Source organism: Mirounga angustirostris, unplaced genomic scaffold (genome assembly GCF_029215605.1).
Source record: "Mirounga angustirostris isolate CCGP_5_RB_7025 unplaced genomic scaffold, mMirAng1.0.hap1 SCAF_4, whole genome shotgun sequence".
NCBI classification, from domain to species: Eukaryota; Metazoa; Chordata; class Mammalia; order Carnivora; family Phocidae; genus Mirounga; species Mirounga angustirostris.
Window position 1 is genome coordinate 35,036,070 of NW_026991712.1, and position 20,478 is coordinate 35,056,547.

The 20,478-nt window shown below is 43.4% G+C and overlaps 1 protein-coding gene across 14 annotated transcripts in view; it reads left to right on the forward strand.

The window, feature by feature from the left end:
• NCALD (neurocalcin delta) overlaps positions 1-20,478 on the forward strand; it is a 383,100-nt gene that overhangs the window by 171,245 nt on the left and 191,377 nt on the right. Inside the window, exon 1 of one of the 14 annotated variants that reach the window (XM_045896139.3) lies at positions 10,081-10,432. The exons of the other annotated variants lie outside the window; for them this stretch is intronic. The gene's annotated coding sequence lies outside the window, so the exon portion shown is untranslated. Of the gene's footprint in view, positions 1-10,080; positions 10,433-20,478 lie in introns of those variants that run through there. 14 annotated transcript variants of the gene reach the window in all.

Sequence of the window (20,478 nt, forward strand, 5' to 3'; positions counted from 1 at the left end):
TTCTGTAGATAAGAAGTGGTGAGATGTCTGGAAACTGGAGAATAAGGTACTTAGAAGAGAGCTATGATCAAAATTTTCATATATCTCAAGGCCTTTTGGGGTGTGGTTTGAGAGAGGAGAATTATGGCTAGTGACTAGAAATTACAAAAATACATATTTTAGCTCATCACAAAGAATTTAAAATAATGGAATGTACTGCCTTGGAAGGACATGAATTCCCATTCACTCTAAGAGGCTGGTAGTTACCTGTCGTGGATGCCTTTGGTGGGAAGTAGAATTATAAGACCATTCAGATCCTTTCCATACCTAAGTTTCAATGAGACTATGAACTATTATAACATATTGTTATCATAATCAACTCCTTGGTTGATCTAAATATATTTCCAAATAGTTCCTCTCTTCCTAGGATTACAGAGCTGGTAGAAACCATTACAGGTTATGTTAATGATGGCCTTATTTGGTTTCACAGTAATGTGGCTTGTTTTTCTATCAAGGAACTTTCTTCTAGGCCCATCATTAGGTTTGCTTTCAGTTGCAGGCATAAAGCCTAGATATTTATTGGTTTATATATTGGAAAGTCCATAAAACGGGCAAGTTTAGCAAAGTTTGATTCAGAAACTCGAAGATGTTATCAACACCCAGATGCTGTCCATCTCTCCATCTGCCATTTGCATTGCTAGTTCTATCCTATGGCAGTTCTGACCTTTATTGTTAGATGGCAACAACTGGAGTGACATGCTTCCTCAATCATGGCCTCAAGAATTGGTAGGTTGCAGGAAACGGAAGTGGGGAATACGGTGCATGTTAAGGAGATCTAGAAAATGAAATGGGATAAATGCAGTATGAAGAATGAGGGGTAGTTTTGAAAAACAGGAAACTAAGATTAGATATATGCGCTGAATAATTAATAGGGAAGCTTCTTAGGTTCTGGAGCAGAGGCATGGCATAATGAAAAGTTTCTATTTAGGATGTCTAACCTGATGTTATTTCATTTTGAATAGGTTTGAGTGAATAGTGGCCATGACTTGAAAATAAGTTTCCTTTTTGAGGGTCGTTCAGTGATGTGTTGGAGTAGTTCATTGTAGTTCACAGCAGCTTGTAAAAGCTAATTTTTAAAGTTTCTGGAATTTTGCATAACAGTTGTTAAATCATTGCTGGCTTGAAATTGATTATGGAGTATTTACACCATGAAAATTGGCAAGCAGTACAAATCAGCACATTTCCCCTCCAGAAAACCAATTTACTAGCACACCATTGATATTGCTTAATACATCTGGTTTTCTTAATCTGCTCCAGGGTTATGAGAAATCCTACTAAATAAAGAGGAAAAATAAATTCGAAGACCAAAATAATATCACAAAAGACTTTATGTATATAAATATTATGTATATAATAACAGTCAGTTTTGCTCCATGATAGACAAGCCTAATAATCTCTTCTCCTTCTTCCCAAATGAATAGGGACTGGTTGTGAATAGGTTTATTTCATTTGAAGTAAATACCTCAAAGGCATTATTCTAACTTATTCCTTCTCAGACTTTAGTGCGCATGTCAATTACCCGGAGATCCTGTAAATATAAGTTCTAATTCAGTAGATCTGGGGAAGTGCCTGAGATTCCACACTTCTAGCAAGCCTGAAGGTAATGGCACTGCTGCTGGCCTGGGGACTTTGAGTAGCAAGGCTTCAATCCTTAATTTTTAAAATGTGTTTCAGGAGAAAAGGGTGATGGGGAGACTGTTATTATATAACCGAAGTGTTAGATAAGAGGAGTCCTTTCTCCAGGTGACATTTTGCAATAAGAACAGGGAACTATTCTTTTCATGTCTGGTTCTGCTAGGTAAACTGACTTTGGTTAAACTGATTAAATGGAAAGAGATTTTCCAGGTATAAACCAGGGGAGGGGACTGTTGGAAGCACTAAAAATGATTTGATTGAAGCTAGTTACCAAACAGACCAGCAGCCAAATTGGCTCGACTGGTGCACACAAATCAAGGAACAAGAGCAAGCTGAATGGAAAGAGATGCTTATCCTTTTTCTTCTGTGTTTATTTTATGTTGTAGGTAGATCATATGTTCTGTTGGTAAAAGGTAAAAAAGACAAACGCAGGCTCCCAACTTGGGTTTGGCAGACTCTGCCACAAAACAGCTTTGTCTATGAGACACTTTGTTTTTAACCTTGTTGCCCTGGAATTGTTTTTTTTTTTTTTTTAAGATTTTATTTATTTATTTGACAGAGAGAGACACAGCGAAAGAGGGAATACAAGCAGGGGGAATGGGAGAGGGAGAAGCAGGCTTCCCGCGGAGCAGGGAGCCCGATGCGGGGCTCGATCCCAGGACCCTGGGATCATGACCTGAGCCGAAGGCAGACGCTTAACGACTGAGCCACCCAGGCGCCCCAACCCTGGAATTGTTTTCAAGAGCGGATGATTGCTAAGCCAGTGAATTTAGGGTCATGGAGGAGACTCTCATTAGCTTTTGTGTGGGTAGTATAGACTTCTGCAGTTTTCCTGGAAATATCAAAATGCATGATCCCACAGTTTGGTTCTCTTCTTTAATAGTGTTTCTAGGAACTCTCTCTTTGGAGATAAACTGATGTCTCCAGGATTGTAGATTTCTATCCAGGGTCCAGAAATTCCATGAACGCTATCTGGGTGAAACACCAATCTTTACTGATCTTTTTAAAGTTTTCCTGGGTTCTGTTTTGATAAATCTTTCCCCGTGGTCCAGGCCAAATGACTGTTAAGCTAAAACCGGCCTCTGTTTTGTGTCTGGCAGTTAAGGAAGGCGAAAGAGTGGAGGTGCAGTGGAAAATGCAAGAACTTTGCAAAGTTGCCTGGAAACCCCTTGTAAACTTGAGCTAAAAGTATAGTTAGCAAATGGAAACTGGAATACCCAGGCAATACTAAAATGAGCCTTTTTGAGATGCTCGCTAAGGCAACAACAGTTCAGTTTTTACCAATGAAGAATTAACTTACCATTGGGCAAGGCTGGAAACTTTGACCATGAGAAAGGCAACACCGTTGAATTTTTTTTTTAAAAGATTTTATTTATTTATTTGACAGAGAGAGACACAAGCAGGGAGAGGGGAGAGGGAGAAGCAGGCTTCCCGCGGAGCGGGGAGCCCGATGTGGGGCTCGATCCCAGGACCCTGAGATCATGACCTGAGCCGAAGGCAGACGCTTAACGACTGAGCCACCCAGGTGCCCAACACCGTTGAATTTTAATCCTGCAAGAGACCTCAGAGATGCTCTCACCCACCCTGCAGCATTTATAGATGATAAACTAAGGCTTAGGGAATTTATAGCTCGCTCAAAGCTACCCTGCTAGCTGGAGGAAGAGCCAAGACTAGAACTTGGTATCCAGATCTTTTTTATTATACCACAGATTGTTGATTTACTATGTACCAGGTTCTATGCTAAATATTTTACTTTTATTATCTCACTTAATTCTCGTGAAATTATATGAAACAACTACTGTTCATTCATTCATTTATGTCATTCAAACTTATTTACATACCTACTATGGGCCAGCCACTGTCCTAGGTGTTGGGGATACAACTAAAGTTACTGTACTCATATTCTTATATCCTGGTGGGAGCGCTAGACAATAATTAAGTAAACCAACAAATATGATAATTTCAGATGGTGATGAGGACTATGGTGAAAATAAAACAGGCTCATATAATAAAGGGTGTCTGAGGTAGAAGAAGGTGACTTTAAATTGAGGAGGTGACATTTGGGCTGACATCTGAGTGTCACCAAGTATTTCAGGCAGAGGAAACAGTAAGTGCAAAGCTCTGAGGAGGGAAGGAGCTTGATATATTCAAAGAGTAGGAATCACATCAGAGTGATCAGATTATATGGTGAGGGTAAAAGTGAAATATGATAGGAATTATGAAGGATCCTCAAGGCCAAGGTAAAGAATTTAGAAAAGTCAGAAACCTTGGAGGGGTGGTGGGGGGGGGGATGATTAAAAAGCAGAGAAGTGAAATGATCCAATTTCTTGGTCCTTTTCTATCACTTTCTCATTTTACAAATAAGAAGCCGAAGTACGCAGAGGTGCTGTGACTTGCCCAAGGTCGTTCAGCTTTTAAGTGGCACAGGTGGTGGCATCAGCTCTGAGTTGAATACCTGCAGATCCCATGCTACGCTGTTTTCCATTTCCCCCCTATACTCACACTATTCCTACATGCAAAAACAGTTATACTAGTATATTAAGTGAATTTTCTTTTTCTTTCTTTTTTTTCCCTTTAAGTGATTGAGCTAATTCCACCCTCCCCCCCCCAAAAAAATGGGTCAGGGGCAGTGTGCTTTACTGCATTCTGCTCTTAAAGGAGTGAAGAAACTTATGTTTTCCTTAGCTAAATTCTGATGTTTAAAAGTCTTCTAGCAGTTACTTCAATGAGTTTTGTTCTTCTGGTGTTGCCATTACCTTTCGGACACTGACCAGGCTAAAGCAGCGGAATGGTATGGTGGGCACTGGTGCATCTCAGTGGAAAGATACAGAAAGGGGAAATTAATAATGTGGAATTTATTTAGTGTTCGTTCTTTGTGAAACTTGTGAATGAATTAGTAAACAAGGTGATCTAAAGGTGAGCTAAGCCCTCTTCCTCTGTTCTTCCTGAACAATCCAGTCCAAAAACCATTAGATAGGGCTGAGCAAGGTATGTATGTATTTATTTGTGGCGGGGGGTGGGGTGAGCATCATGGGATTAGAGGAGGGATGCTGAAGTGGCTCAGGCAGGATGTTGGAGCCCAAGTTGGATGAGAAGGCTGTCTGCACAGTTACGGGGTATTGAAGTTGGAGGGGGGTGAAAAGGATGTTTATATTGGGGGCAGGGAAGGCAATGGCAGCAAGGAGCAATAGCTATGAACACACCCAGTGCCCACCTATTGGTTTCTATAAACCATTTTCCACTAAAAGAAATCAGGACTCTTGGGAGAACTGGCTGATTCCAGAACTATGGCAGGGAAAGTACAAGATGAACCTGGAACATCATATTGTGCCAAAAAGTAAGAAGGTACTTGAAGAATGATGGAATATGTCAAAAGAGCATAGAAGCTGGCTTGAAAGGTCTCCCACTCACTGGGATACTTTGAGCATAAAAAAAAAAATGTGCAGATTATAACCCAATGAATAAAACAAGAATCTTTGAGTTCATATTAATATAAGTAAATGTATACATACATAACTTGAAGGTTTATTGAGGAATGGGATATTTACAGTCTCAAAGTATCTTTTTGTGAAAAACTTATAAATTACAAAGGAAAAACTAGTAGCTTACGTTGATGGGTCTGCTAGGTTTCTCTACTGAACATCACCAGTAATGGGACATGTCAAAGTTACGTGCCACCTGATAAGTGCAGTGAGAAGAATATAGCATCATTTCTGTAATATTCCTGCCAAAGATCAAAACCCAAATCTAATCATGAAGCTACATCAGAAAACCTCAAATTGGGGGCCATTCTTTGAAATAATTAGTCTGTAATCTTCAAAAAATGCCAAGGTCATGAAAGAAATGATGCAGAAGCTATTGCAGCCTCAAGGAGAGTAATAGCAATACAATTAAATGCAATATGTGATTTTTGAACTGGATCCTTTTGCTAGAAACAACATTACTGGGACAAGTGGGTGAACCTAGATGGGGTTTGAGGATGAGACGATAGCAATGCTTTCACGTTAATTTCCAGATATTGATGGTTGTGTTTTGGTTACAACATAAATACACTAAAGCATTCATGGAGGAGATGAAGCAGAATACTAGCAACTTACTGTCAAATGTTCAAATGTACTTTTTTTTTTTTCAACTTTTCTGTATGTTTGGAATTGTTTCCAAATAAAAAGTTTTTTAATTAAATAAAAAGCTAGAAGATAAAAGGACTGATGTCCCTCATATGCTGTACTGCTATATTTAAAATGAAATTTTGTTTGAAATGGGCTAGTTCTGAAACCAGATTGGGTTCAAATTCTACTTCTGAGTGTCTTTGGGTGAATTATATATCCTCTTGGTATCCATTTCTCTCATCTATTTGAGCACATGGGGTATAATAACCCATTTTATAGGTTTGAGAGGAGATTTTAATGAAATAATCAGGCAAAGACCCTGAGCAGGTCCTGGCATATGGTAAACAGCTGGTAAAACATCTGTGTAACTTATCCCCAGTCCTTTAACAACACAACTCCCTTGAATGAGCTCCAAGAAGGACTCCTTGTTCAGTGGTGTTGTAACTAAGCTCCGCTTTATATGGCCAATTATGCTGTAAAAGTAAATTCCCACAAACATGAGATTATGGTGACAGAGTTATAAACTTCCTAAGAGCTGTTGGGGAGGCTGTTGGTCCATTTTTGGCTGAGTAAACATAATTGTGAGATTTGGCCAGATGAAAACATGGTGATTGCTAGCATCCACGGCCAAGATTGTCGAATACCAAAAGTTAATTTTGGGGGGTTTGGAATCTAGTATTGCTCAGTGTGATTTCATTTTTAGAACTGGAAAGGACTTCAGAATTCAACAGGCTCAACCCATTTTATGGGTGAGGGGACTGAGGCACAGAGAGGTAAAAGATGCCCCAGGTAGGATCATGGCACTGGAGTTTGGAGACATCCTGACACAGAGGTAGAGTGGTCTGGGCAGTGCTGAGGTACGGTGACAGAAGGAGAAAAGTGTTCTAGTGGAGAAATGCACATCATTCAGGTGATAGTGAAGGCATTGACCAGATTCCAAGTAGGGACTTGGCTGTGGGGGTGCCCTGCTACATTCCAGCCTGGGGGTTCTACTCCAACAGCCTGCTAAAGCTCTCAGCTCTGAAAAGCTTCTAGTTTTTCTCAAGAGAGCTGTATAAAATGTGTCTTGCATGCCATAGACAAAGTGTTGCCTAAACTTTTGATTGCCATCATTACGTTCCAGCAGGTTCTTGTATAGCTAGGCAAGGTATCAGGCCCTTCCTTAGTCTTGAGCTCCTGACCAATCTTTTTGATTCGATGGTTAAGTCAAGTTCAAGTGCTCTGATCACTTAATGTCCATTCCATAGTTTAAGAGACTCCAACTATTTTTGGTCAGAAAACAAGTATCCTCCAGGCTACCAGCAAGTTTGCCAAGACACATCCTGATTCATTATACAACCACCAAGATACAAAGCCCTAAAAATAGGGAACTTGCTTTAATATTTCATTTGGCATCAGGGTGCTAAGTTCATATTAACTGCAGGCAGTACTTTAGATTGGTTTCATTTGACTTCCTGGGTATTATGCTCTTTGGCTATGGAGGGCAACTTCTTGTTTATCTTCATCTCTGCTTGGCTCCAGATTAAGGCTTTGTGCATTAAAAAAAGAAGAAAAACTTTTCTTTTAACCACCCATCTATTTAATAATTATTTTCCCTATTCTTTTTTTAACTCACTTGTTATGCTAACATTACTGTGTCTAAATAGAATGTCTATATGTGATTGCATTGTTCATTTTAAAACCTTTTTCCTTGTTTGTTTAATTAGAATTTAGAGTATGCCAGAACTAGAACCCTTTCAATAAATGCAAGAATCAAAATTACTTTCATAAGTCCCAGTGGGTTAATGATAGTATCTGTGTTTATCTCTGAGATCCATTAAGGAAGAAGCCTTTCCTGTTTTCATCTATTTCTTTGGGTAGGGGGAAGCATTAAATTTTTATTTAAATACAACTTGTTCAGAATTTAACTTTTCCCCAGTCATTATTTCTATATTTTATTAAGCTGTACAATGAACGTTGGGTAAAATGTATTTTAAGAATGAAAGCGAAGTGTAATTGTGACATGATTATACCCTTCTGGTTGGGCATGATGTTGTGGGTTAGGTAAAAGGGTATTCAGCCTTTTAAAGCATGTTCTTCTTTCAGTCGTTTTCCTTGCTCAGTTCTGTGAGATTAAGTATGGGACTAGGATTTAACTGATTGTCTGTATTATTTCTTGACTATCATCCAAGTAAGCGAGCCCCGTCTCCTTTACTGGCTGTTTGCGTGACCCTGGACATGGGTCTGAGCTCTACTATGCAGATAAAGAGCTGAGGTTCAGACAGAATCAAAGACTTGTTGAAGTCATAGATAGGCTTTTACAGAGATAAGACTCCTTGTCTTTACTCTGCCACTTACTAGAGCAAGGGTTAATCTTCCTGGAAAAATCATTTGTGAAAACATTAATTATTACTCTAGAACCATACCTGGCACATAGTGAGTATTTAGACTGATGATGATGGTGATTCTCATTTCTTTGTTCTCTGTAGCACAAGTTTGAGGCTACCAGTCTATTTATGCTGCTGGGAGTGGCAGGCAGGTTTCACTTCAAGTGTTAACTGGATCGCTTTGTAGGGCCTTCCCAGAGCACTTGGGTGGGGGGAGAATTCTGACCCCAATTCTCTGCTTTATTCCTCTTGTCTTCCCCTCTCACATCCAAATCACTATTGATTGTTGTTGCAGAACAACTGAGCCATCCCTTTGATTGAAGGAGGGTGATGATTATTCCTTTTTCTTTGATGAGAGAGAGAAGGAGCGCAAGGGGAGAGGTGGGAGGAGTGAGTTGAATAGGAAAGTAAAAGCAGAGGTCAGACAAGCCAGGAGAGTCAGGGGAAACGAGGGGGCCCTTAGGACTGGGAATATCTTTGGTTTCCATGTGGCATAACCACCTGGCCAGGTGAGAGGGGGTCACTCACCTAGGAATTTCCAAGGTAGAAAATGTTCTGATTTGAACAAAGTGCTATTGTATTCCATTGATTTTAATTAGGCATAATTTACTGAGCACCTGGGATGTCCAAGTCATCATCCTAATTGTTGCAGATATGGATGAATAAGAGACAGTCCTGGTCCTGATGTCCTTAGGTGCTGGGGCTCCTTCTGCCATAGGCCCCACCATGCCCTGTAATTCACTTCAAACAAATCTTCCTCACATTACTTGCCTAGTCAGTGTCTGCCATCCTGGCTAGACTGAGCCCTGTGAAGGGGGCCATGGTCTGTGTCTCTTTCTCACCATGTGTCTACAGAGTCTATTGGGAGTTGCAGTGCAGCTCTGACACTAATTGGCACCTGGAGTTAGGTCAGATTTCACAGGGTAAGGGCTCGGGCTTCCACTAGACTATCCTCATTTCAGACACTAGGCATAAGCTCTGGGATTCCCAGGCCACCTGCACATTTGACCAACAAATTTGGGGCTTCCCCTACCTCTTCAGTTTCAGTAATTTGCTAGAATGATGTAGGACTCAGGAAAGTGCTATAGTTATGATCAGAGTTTTATTACAAAAGATACAAAGGAGGACAAGTCAAATGAAAGAATACATAGAGTAAGGTCTGGGTGGTCCTCCAAATAAGGTTTCCTTGTCCTCAGGATGCATCATCCTCCTGGCACATTGATGTATATTACCAACCAGGAAACTCAACTGAGCTTTGGTGTTCCAAGTTTCTATTAGAGTTCCAATACATAGGCATGATTGATTGAATCAACCTCCCTCCCTCCCTGGAGGTTGGGCTACTATCACCTGGGGAGCTGAGCCTGAGAACAAGGAAACCAGAGGATCACATGGTTGGTTTTTGCAGCATAGCCATCCTCCGTCCTGAAACTATCTTGGGGGCTACCATTAGCCACCTTGTGAGCATAAATGCAGGTGTGGTCCAAGGAACCACCAAGAGCAACAAGGACATTCCTGTCACTTGGGAAATTCCAAGGGTTGAGAGGATCCCTTTTAGGAACCAGGGACAAAGGCCAATACTTTATTATACAGTAGGAGTGTTCCAGAAAGCATTGTTTGTTCAAAAAAATGGTGAGTCTATTAACACCTATAAAATGAGGCCTAGTAGGAACAGTGCCATGCCTGAGGTGCCCAGAGAGGGTGGCATCCGAATGAGCTGGGATGACCGAGGGTTTTGACAGGCAGGAAATGGAGAGGGGACAGGAGAGGGCAGGGTGAGGAGGGAGGATAGGAAGGCCCTGGGGTGGGAAGGCTCAATGTGTGTGTTTCCAGGGAACGAGGGTTGGAGGCACAGTCAGCAGCACCTCAAAATGTGTGTCTGCTATGGACAGGCCCATATTTTATGTCCTCTTACAAATGTTATGTGGATATTTTTTCAATATATATTTAGTGAGGGTGGCCATAAATCAGTTTCCTATTAATAACTCTTTATTCCTTCCTTTATGTTTTAATCCACGCATCAGCTGATCCTTTTCCCCCTTCTCTGGTCTTCTCCAAAACAAAATTCCACCTCTACAATCTGTAACAATGGGTGAGCAACAGAGGGTGGATGGAAAAGGCAGAATGGCTTGGAGTCTAGAGTTGGACGTGGCTCCATCACTCACTAGCTGTTTGACCTTGGACAGGCCACTCAACCACTCCACACCTCAGTTTCTTCATCAGCAAAATGGGGATAACAGCGGTATCTCCCTCCTAGGCTTGTGTGAACTCAACAAGCGTATATAGGTAAGTCACTTACAGCCCTGCCTGCCGCGTTATCTATGCCAGCTATCGTTCTTAGCTACCACTTCCAAAAGCAGAAAGAGAAAAAGTCTGAATCATTTCATTTGAAAGGATCTGGCTGGGCGCCTGGGTAGCTCAGTTGGTTAAGTGACTGCCTTCGGCTCAGGTCATGATCCCAGGATCCTGGGATTGAGTCCCACATCGGGCTCCTGGCTCAGCGGGGAGCCTGCTTCTCCCTCTGACCCTCTCCTCATGCTGTTTCTCTCTCGCTCGCTCTCTAATAAATACATAAATAAAATCTTTAAAAAAAAAAAAAGAAAGGATCTGGCTGTTCTCTCAAGACTTGCTTCTCCACCTTACAGGGGCTGGGTTACCTCTCCCTTTTTCCCCCTTCCCACACTCGGCCTGCCCTTCCCTTCTCAGACTGTCCCTCCCTGGGCCTCTCAGTCCTTTACTCCAACTAGTAGACTCCCAGCCTCTGCTGAATCCTGTTTGTTGAATTCCAGCAGCTTTATACTGAGAATGCAGATTTTGCTTGCATTTGCTTAGACTAAGACCTTTCATTGTGTACCCTTTATGGACTAGACATCTGGCTAACCTGCTGTTAATGTGACTCTGAACATGAGCGAGCAGCAGGGAGTGGGACGAGACAGGCAGCCAAGGGCCAGTGGAATCAGATTGTGCCTTGAGTGGCCAGGGCTTAAATCCACTGGCAGTAGGGAACCATTGAAGGTGTTTGACCAGAGGAACGGGTACAAGGGAAGCATTTAACAAATGGTTCTCCAGGTATGATTATTCCAAGATCCTCTGCATCCAAGCAGGAGTAAGTCACTTGCAGTGCTATAAGGCAAAGGCAGCTGTGCTCTCAGAAATACACATAGACATTTCATAAACAACCTGAGTTAATCTCCCTCTAGCTCATCGGAAACAGCACGCATTTATCGAGTGCCTTTCATGAGCAAGACTCTGGGCCAAGCCCTGTCCTCCACATAAGTGGTTTTTATTGCAGGACCTCCTGAGGTCTCTGATCCTTCATTTCAAAATAGCAAGATTTCCTTGGCTCTTGAGAAGGGCAAGTGATAACTGCGCCGATATCTTCGTCCTACAAATTATTTAGTGCGAGGTAGATTTTCGCCTTATACTCTGTTTCCCTCCAGATGGCAGACAAGACAGACAGCGAATTAAGCAGTAGCTGAATTAAGGTGAGGTCCTGATAGCCATCAGCTGACCCTTTGTTTATGTCATGAAAACTTCAGTGGTGCTGTGGCAACCTCATGCTTCCTATGTGTTCTTTAAGTTGGGAACAGAGCCAGCAGTCAGATACTCCCAGTCTGAGGATGCTGTCACCACAGTAGTGGCTATTGTTCACCTAGTGACAGATTAAGTGAATGACAGAGGGGCGCCCACCGTCCCATACCTACTTCAGTGTGAAAGAGACGCTGGGGTTCTTCCAAACACAAATGCACAATTGCCCTGACAGCTCCCCTCCATGTAAGCGAGGAATCTGGGTCCTGGGCCAGCTGCAGAGGGGCTCCTGAAAGAAAGCCAGGCCCATCAGAGAGAGCCAAGATGTGCAGCCACCCAAACGCCTCCAAACCTGGGAGGATGAAGGAGAGAAGGAAGACAGAAGGGAGCTTGGGAAAGAGAAGGTGTGATTCCTAGAAAGAAGAGGATGGCAGTTGCCTCCCGCCAGCCAGCTCTGGCAGACATGTGTCCTCAGATGGCAGGTAGCAAGTCCCCGTGGAGATATATTCTCTCGTCTTGACAAGGTGGAGATCTCTTGGCTCTCATAGAACCCCGGGGGGAAAAAAGTAGCCCCAGGAAACCTCTCAGGGCCATCCACATGTAAATCTCTCTCATCATCACGACATGCGTGTCAAATGCCTCCCCCTGTGCCCCCTTTTATTCCTTTTTTTTCCCTTTTTTTCCTTTTGCCTGTCCATCTTCTGGGGATGCTAAGAAGCACCAGGTGTGTTAGGTGTTAAGCTCTGCCTCCTTTGTGCTTTGGAGCTGATGAAGAGTCCCAAGGGTAACAGGTGTGCTCTGCAGCTGTGATGGGCGGGGTTCGGGGGTGCGGGGGGGTGGTCAACACTGGGACCATTTCTCTTGTAAAGAGGGCTGAAGTGTGTCTGATGGGCATTGCTTGCGTGGCCCTGCCCCGTGCCTGCAGCCAGGGAAACCAGCAGGTAAAAGGAAGTGTGGTTCTGCTCGCCCAGGAGGATGAGGTCACCGGGAAAGGGAGATGATGGAATCAGAGAGAGACCCCAGGGCTGGGAGAAGAGAAGAAGTTTGTAAGCCTGATCGATTTTCAGCTGGTCTAGTGTGATGGGCATATGAAGCAGAAGAGAGGAATACGTGAAGATGTGAGCTTTTTAGGGGCGCCTGGGTGGCTCAGTCGTTAAGCATCTGCCTTCGGCTCAGGTCATGATCCCAGGGTCCTGGGATCGAGCCCCGCATTGGGCTCCCTGCTCTGCAGGAAGCCTGCTTCTCCCTCTCCCACTCCCCCTGCTTGTGTTCCCTCTCTTGCTGTGTCTCTCTCTGTCAAATAAAGAAATAAAATCTTTAGGGCGCCTGGGTGGCCCAGTCGTTAAGCGTCTGCCTTCAGCTCAGGTCATGATCCCAGGGTCCTGGGATCGAGTCCCACATCGGGCTCCCTGATCGGCAGGAAGCCTGCTTCTCCCTCTCCCACTCCCCCTGCTTGTGTTCCTGCTCTCGCTATCTCTCTCTCTGTCAAATAAATAAATAAAAATCTTAAAAATAAATAAATAAATAAATAAATAAATAAATAAATAAAATCTTTAAAAAAAAAAGATGTGAGCTTTTTAGTAGTTTCATTTTGAGGATGCGGAGGGTCATGTAGCTTACGTTTGCATGCTTGCATGGACAACTCCCAGTGCCTGCAGCTGCCTCAGAGATGGAGGCCCATGAGGGGCATGGTCTGGGGCTTGATCCTGGATCCACACAGCAGCCTTTTCCTATTTGCCTCCTGCCCGGCATCTTCTGGGGATGCTAAGAAGCACCTGGATCTAACACTGCCCTCTGAAGAACTTGTTCCTTTTTGCTGTAATGACCAAAAAAATAAAAAATAAAAAAATCCTTGGTAGCCGAAATAGAACTAATGGTCTTTAAACAATACATAAACTAAATTTCTTTCTCTTCTCTCTTGTTTGGTCAAGCTTGGCTGTGGTGCCTTGACTTTGGGAGAAGCAGGGACTCAGCGTGGAGGGGATGGATCTCTTGGTTCCTATGGCAGATGCCTGAGGGCCAGTCTAAAGCTGAACAAACAGATCCCAGAAGTTCCCAGGCCTCACTATAGCTTGACAATTAGGACACATATCCATTGTGGAAACGTAACATTGGAAAAGACCAAGAGAACTGAAGTCAGGGGGGTTAAATGACTTAAGATGGTTTATTTATTTGTTCAAGAAACATTTGCTGAGGACCAGGCACCAGGAGAAATGTTAAAATATGATATGAATAATGTGCTTTAGGAGTCGCCAGTTCCAACATGCTGTAGTCATGCCCAGTGGCAGGCACGGGAGCCTTTTCAAACCTAGATGCTTCCAAATCAAGCTGGGAAACACCGTCAAAGCCCCAGTGGAGGGAGGTAGGAGTTTGGGGTTTGCACTCAGTCTTGTGCCCTGAGTCCAGCTGCCATATGTCCACAGAGCACGGCCTTGCCTCTAAATCCTTGCATCTCTGCCCACTCCTTATGTGCTTTGGCCTAAACTTGCTGAGGACGCTCTAGTCCTCTTTGTCAACATTCTGCCTGGAAACCTCCTGGCAGACTTAAAAGCTTTGAGTTCATTAGGTATATTTTCTATCTAACGAGTTACCGTAGGTTACAATTATACCAAATGTTTTGCATTACAAAACATGGGGCACCATTTTTTCATCTTTTATAGTATTTTCCTCATCATTTCTTAGCCTCTCAAAATGTGTATATTGCGGGCGCCTGGGTGGCTCAGTTGGTTAAGCGACTGCCTTCAGCTCAGGTCATGATCCTGGAGTCCCTGGATCGAGTCCCGCGTCGGGCTCCCTGCTCGGCGAGGAGCCTGCTTCTCCCTCTGACCCTCCCCCCTCTCATGTGCTTGCTCTCTCTCATTCTCTCTCTCTCAAATAAATAAATAAAATCTTTAAAGAAAAAAAAATGTGTATATTGCCATACGTGAATATATTAGTATATTTATCCATGTGACCGCCGGTGACCTGTTCCAAAGCCAAGTCCTTTACTTCTGTTAGGGCAGTGCTCACTTGTACAGACCTACGGCATCTCAGTCAACTGTGCTGTGCAGTGCATAGCCGCAAAATATTGATGGCATATCACAGCGACAAGCACTTGCTTCTCCGTCATGTGACTGCAGGTCAGCGGGGCTTGGTTCGGCGTGGATCCGGGCTGTAGGCTTAGATCAGATCTGTCATGTGTGTCTTTCATTCTCCTTGGACCAGCAGTTCCCGGGGGCACAGTCTTCCCACGGCCACGTCAGAGCTGCAACAGGGACATGTGGAAGTCCACAATGTCTTTCAAGGCCTAGGCTCAGAACTTGTTGCGTTGGCCAAACATAACATCAGTGAGGCAGAGATGTATATTCTGTTTCTAGTGTTGCACCTGCAAAATCACACACCAAAGGAGGGGAGGAGGAATTGAGAAGATAATGAAATCTATAATATGCATTTATCCTGCTGCATAAGAAGGATGTCTGGGGATCCAACGGTCTCTTAAGGAGACTTCCAGTTAATCCTCTTGCTTTTAGTCCCAACATCATCTCCTTCTTCCAGAAATACCTGGTGCTTGCCGATTCCTGGGCCACTTGGGGATTATGTAAATCTGGTTGCTTCTTGTCTTTCCCACTACTGCCTTAGGATTCATATTTTCAGGTTTGTTGAGTCAGTTATCACTTGCCCATCTACTTTCCAGCTTCCAAAATTTCATTGCTTTTGTTTCTTTTCGTATTTTCTTTGTCCTTGTGGGTTTATGCCTATAATAAAATCCTTTTACTGTCATTTTTGTGGGGCTTGGGGGAGAGAGTAAAGCTAAATGCATGTTTTCAATCCATCATCATTCCCACCTGGCTCTTCCCTGACACCTTAATGATCAGCCTCCTCTCCCTCTTCAGCTACTCTGGCTTTAATTACGCGCTGCTCAGAGGCCCTTGTTGCCCGGGGACCCAGTGGAGGAACTCTGAGGAAGTGCCTGACAGGGTGGTGACTCACTTCGCAGTCTGGCTGGTTGTTGGAACGTGATGTGAGCTGCAGAATAACCCTTTCTGACTCAGTGTTGTGTCCATAAACACAGATGCATTTGAAGAAGTCATCTACCTCTTCAGAGTTCTGAATATACAACATCACTATTTTTTATCTGAACCTGAGACATAGGACTCATTCAGTTGAACACACACACATGCACACATGTGTAATAACAAGCTGGATTTTCTTATACTAAGTGCCATGCCCTCTTTTAAGCACTTTATAAATATTAAGTCATGTAATCCTCAGAACGACTCTATGAAGTGGGTTCTATAGATGGCATTGTCACCATTTTAAAATGAGAGAAACTGAGGCCCAAAGAAGTTAAGTAAGTTGTTCAAGGTCGTGTCATTTATGAGTGGAGCCAGGACCTACCTACAGGCAGCCTGGCTCAGAAGTCTGCCTGGTAGCTGCCATATGAATTCAGGTGTGGAACGGCCTCCATGCATACCTCTCATTCTCTCTGGACAGTCCTTTCTGGGCTCTTTTTCCTTTGATAAGCCACTAAATGGTCTTCAGTGTTCTCCCTCAGGCTCTATTCTTATCTCACTACCCTCTCCCTGAACAATTGCTGTAGCCATGGCTTTAATTACCATCTATATCTAAAGAGTTCCATCCTTAGGTCCAGCCAGATTGCTCTCTTGGTGCCCAGAGGGGTTTATTCAACTGCTTACTAAGTGTCTTCATTCGGATGCCTTGAAATCACCTCTAAGTTCATAGCTAAAATTTCATTCATAATTTTTCCTTCTCGTCCAGTAAACTTGCTCTTTCTCAGTCTGGCATCACCATTCGCCTAGGTGGGCAGGTGAGAGGCATGGGTCATCCTTGAGAGGCATGGGTCACCTCTTCATTCACCTTCTGTGTCCACCCAGTCCACCCTAAGTACTGCCAACTCACTCATCCAAGTTCAGCTCAAGTTCAACCATGTCTGAGGCTTTGTAAGTTGAGTAAATATTCTAGTCCAGGCCAGCATTGTCTCCTACGTGGATTGATGCCACATCTTCCCTAAACAATGCCTCCCCTCCATTCTTGGAACCCTCTAGTCCTTATCTCACATTGAGTCAGTATGATCTTTCCAAAACATAAACTTAATCATGTATTTTCTTGCTTAGAACTCTTCAAGGGACTGGTGGTAACCTTAAGATAAAGGCCAACACCTTTAACTGGGCTTCCAAGTGTGGTCGTGACCCAGCCAAACGCAACAGCTTCAGCCTCATCCCCCATCTCTTTTTCTTACATCCTTTCCTATAGCCATAGGGACCTTCAGTCAGCATCCCTATGCACCTCTCTCTCACCCCAGTACCTTTGCACATGAAGCTGTTTCTTTTGCCTAGAACAGTCCCAATCCCTCACCCACTACAGCTTTCTGTTCAGCTACAAATCCTTTAGGTAATTAACTTAAAGTGACAATTTTCTTGGGAAAGCTTTCCTTGACTTTCCTAGTCTTTATTAAGTGTCTTGTAAGTATCCTATGTAACACTTACTATAATTTTTTTGCAATTGCTTGCTAATTATCTGTCTTTCTGGCCACACCAGAAATCCCTTAAAGGCAAGGGCCATGTAGGTTGAGCTCATTACTATATCCCCTGAGACTAGCATAATGTCTTGCACATAATAGGAACTCAGTAATTATTAATTGAATATTACATGAGTATTGTATAAAAACATCAAAGGTTGTAAATTGCCCATTCCCAAAATAAGATGCCCCCAAAATTCAATGTTCTTTTGTTCCTAATGGAGTATCACATAAGAAGACAAACTGAAGACATATCTTTACTAGTAGTTATCCAAGACATTGGGGAACAAAAGAAAGTAAGAGGAGGACTTTCCTCCTCTTTTTTTCCTCAGAAGTGTTGACCTCCCCAGGGTGCCAGGGTGGCTCAGTTGGTTAAGCCCTCACTCTTGGTTTTGGCTCAGGTCATGATCTCAGGGTCCTGGGATTGAGCCCTACATTAGGCTCCCCACTCAGCAGGGAATCTGCTTGAGATTCTCTCCCTCCCCCTCTGCCCCTCCCCCCTCCACTCGTGCACTCTCTTTCTCTCAAATAAATAAATCAATCTTAAAAAAAAAGTTTTGACACCCCATTAACTCAGATCACTCATACCCCGAGAGAAGCAATGCAGTTTTGAGGAGACGATAGTGGATAAAGTGGAACAGCTTCTGAGAGGTGCTATTCTAAATGCTTTGTGCCCTCAGAAAAAGGGGAATGATGAGAACTTTTCCCCAAATTGAACAAAGGAGGTGACTGGCACCGCTTTTGGCCTCATTTCATACTTCCTCAAATACTAAAATTCTTACCTCTCCAGAGGCACGTTCTGTGGTGACAGGAAATTTTGGAAGCAGAGATTGAGGGCCGTGTCTGGACTGACCTGGCCACCATAATACTTGTCCTCCACATAATATACTTATCAAAACCCAGCCTCATCTGTTCTCTGTAGCAAAAGGAGGTGTTGGAGGTGACATGGCTTTGCCCTATGAGCCCAGGCATTTTTACCTAAACATGCTTATGTCACAGTCTTCTCCATATTCACTTTTTATGAGTCTCTTCATCCATAAGATGGGTAGTTTGGCCAATAGCAGCTCCAGTCATTAGAGTCAATCTTCTAAATCAGACTTCCTATTTTTCTCTTAGCTTCCAATTTTCCTTTGAGTCACTTGTCAAGGTTTGTAATTATAAGCTTATTTACATGATTATTTGTTTACTGTCTGCTCCATGACTACGTCAAACCCTGCCTTCCCTACTTCCCCGACCACTGTAAAATCCATGAGGGCAGAGACTGTGTGTATTTTGTTTGCCACTTGATCCCCAGAGCCTTGCATGATGCCTGGCACATAGTAGAGGCTCAGTAAATGCTTGTATAAAAAAAAATCACTGGTTGAACAAACGTCACAATGAGGAAAGGCTTGTAGGTGATGCCCTGACTCCCCCATAGATTACTGAGGCTCTCCAGAGTCTACACAGTTCACCTCCAGTGAAAGGATTTATTCAACAGAGGAGCAGGGAAGAGTAAAGAGACTCTTCACAGACTTCGTTCCACTCATTCTTGTCTTATTGCTCTCTATTTTGTGTTCTTCCGCAAATCAGCCCCAATGGGAAGAAAAGGCTCCCAGGCTGGGATTTGAAAGGTACTTTAATGAAGAGATTGTTTATAGATATGTGGGCAGGAGCAGAGGAGCCCAAGTCCCTGAAGCAGCCAGGGACAACAAAAGGAAGAATCCCTCTTGAGCCTGAAGCCAGAGCTGGCAAGCCCTGGAGGTACAGAAAGGGCCATTGACAGGGACTTAACTTGTACAAGGACAGGTCACTGCTGGAAGCATGATGCAAGGCAGGAAGGGAAAAGGGAAGAAATGCCCCCAACTCTTTTTCCTCCTGCCCTTTGATCTCCTGCTATGTCTCCAATTGGCACAGCTCCGCAGGAAGCCAGAGAGCAAGGGATCTCTGGCGGTGCAATCTGTAGAGATCAGCCTCCTGGGCATAGAAGGGTAGGGGATGGATCTGGATGGGAGCAGCAGGAAAGCCAGCCATGTGCCATTATTGTCTGTAAGAGAGTCTTTCTTTAAATGGGAAGACGCTGCTTGTGGCCAACTTCATTCTGCTCCCTGCTGTTTCTTGACATTCGTTTACTCATGGGTCTTTCTGCTTTTTTGTCACTCTGTGCTCTACTATTTTTTATATGTCTTGCATTTAAACTCTTCCAGAAAAAAGTCTGATGGGTCACTCTCTAGTACTCATAGGGCAGCCTATAAAACCTGCTTTTGGGTCACACACTTGTCTCTGGTTCAATTAGCTACAAGGCAGGCTTGTCCTATGATGAAAAATCTCTCCAAAAAGGTTGTGGGTAGTAGACTTGTCAGAGGAAATGGTCTGACTGGAAGCCACCTTGCATGTCCAATACATTGTCACCCCCACTTCCACCCCAAGGTGACCATCCTCCCTTATGAAGGATAATAATATCAATGTCCAGTTGCTGAGAGGGACAGGCTAATGCTCACTATGAGAGTCTACTAACACAGGACAAGTTGCCTCTGTCAATTGGATTCACCAGATGTGCCTAGCATTGATGTCTCTTCTTGTGTGATGCATCTTCAGCTTCCTCCTCTGATAGCTGTCATGTCCCAGATGTTACGTCCAGAGTCTGGTTCATGAGCTGATGTTGTTCTGCTTCTAATCGGAATACCCATATTCATTTGTCTTCCTAAAAAGTAAATGACTCTGTCAGTGAGGTTCCTGATAAAAGGAACAGGGCATGATGCATTTTATTCATAATCAGCTCTGCAAAACCTCCTACAAATAGGAAATGATTGTTTTCTGGCATTTTGGATTATGTTGAAAGTTGAATTTGCAAAAAATGACTGCAGCTGTTGCTTGGTAAAGTTTCAGGATAACCACCTTGATTGGTAGCAGGGATGCTCTACTCTCCCAGTGCCCATTTCTCTCTGGTGTGACTCTTCTGAGTCACCCTCTTCAAGAACAGATCAGTGGGGCAACCCCAGAGTAGTCACTGAGGCATTCCAGACCACTTCTCAATGTCAGAACTCTCCACGATGGGTGGCTTTCCACACATACTCTTCTCTCCTGAGAGAAGCCGACCAATTAGCTTCTGTACAGTTTATCCAGTATGTTGTGATGCTTTTCCCTTTCTCTCCATCTTATGAAATTCTCATCCTTCAGTCTCAGCTCAGATGGCTCTCTTCATGAGATAGCTCTTGGGAGGGCAGGCTCTGCAGTCAGACCACTTACACTTTCTATCTAGAACAGCCATTCATCAGTTGGACCTTAATTTCTTTATCTGTAACTATGG